Genomic DNA, 1320 nt, shown 5'->3' with positions numbered 1-1320 from the left:
AGAGGTGCGGGACAGAGAGCCTGAAAAGCAGGAGGGCCCTAAATTTCCAGGGTGCTCCACCCTTTTGGGCCCCTGGACCGATACTGGTCCCAGTGGGGGGCCCATGACGCCATAATCCCTTGGGCCTGGGGCCGAGGCTTTGAGTGGCACCGCAGGCCCCCGCCCCCGGGCTCCGTGGGCTGGGCTGGGCTGGGCGCGGTGCGGCTGGGCGCACGCAGTCGGAGGCGGCGCCGGCCAGGCCGCCGGGCGCCTATGGACGCGCGGAGCCCGCTGTCTCCCCGGGCCAGTGCGTTCAGCATCGCCTCTCTGGTTGCAGCCGAGGCCTCGGAGGGCACCGCCCACCGGGGCCCCGGGTCCTCCGACCAGGCGAAGCTTCGCGGGCTACAGAGATCCCCGGCCGGGATGCACTTCAGCACAGTCACCAGGGACATGGAAGGTGAGCCTCCTAGCCGTGTCAACACTGGCCTGCGTCAGCCCCTGCCCCGGCTGCCTGAAGCTTCACCGTGAACAGGAGCTCCTGGTGGGGTGGGTTCCACGGTCGCAGCTCGGACTCTAGGGCAGGGAGGAAGGTCTGGCATTCCGCCCAAAGCCTGTCCACTCACAGTTTGGGGACCAAGCCTTGGAGACTAACACGAAACTGGACCCAGGCGCGGGACAGAAAGACTGGAGGCAAGAAAGAGAACAGAGGTGGCCGTGAGCTTGGAGAGGTGGGAGGAGAGATAGTGAACAAGACCATCAGAGTATCAGGGAACACAGAAAAAAGAGGAAAAACAAAAACCAAACCAAACAAACAAAATGGTAAGGGCAGCCAAAAGGGAAAGAAATTGAGAAAAGGAGAGAAAACCCGGTAAGGTAGAAAAGAGAAAAAGGAAAGACACGAAAAAGAAATAGCAAGAACGAAAAAGACAAAACGAAGGAAAAATTGAAGACAGTATATTTTTTTAAAGAACAAAAGAGACTCCAATTTTTATTTTTATTTAAAAAAGAAAAAACAACCTGGATAAGAAAACATGTAGAGATAAAAGAAAAAAGGAAACGGGAAAGAAAGACAAAGAGTAATGACAAATAAAGTGGAAAGAAAGGATAGGGATATAGAAAAAAGAAGAGACAGAAAGTTAAATAGAACTAACGAGATATTAAGGAGATACTGGAAGGAGGAGAGATATTCAGAAAATGCTAAATGAGGGAGACAAAGGTAAAGAAAAAAAAAAACTGGGAAAAGAAAGTCTGGGAGCAAGAAAAGAGAACCACAGAGCGGGAGGGCGGCAGAGTAGGGGCTGCCGACGGGCCCAGCGCTCCGGGGAGCCGGTCCGGGCGGTC

The sequence above is a fragment of the Octodon degus genome, unplaced genomic scaffold (assembly GCF_000260255.1).
Source record: "Octodon degus isolate 3935 unplaced genomic scaffold, OctDeg1.0 scaffold00021, whole genome shotgun sequence".
NCBI lineage: Eukaryota > Metazoa > Chordata > Mammalia > Rodentia > Octodontidae > Octodon > Octodon degus.
This window is presented reverse-complemented; position numbering follows the sequence as displayed.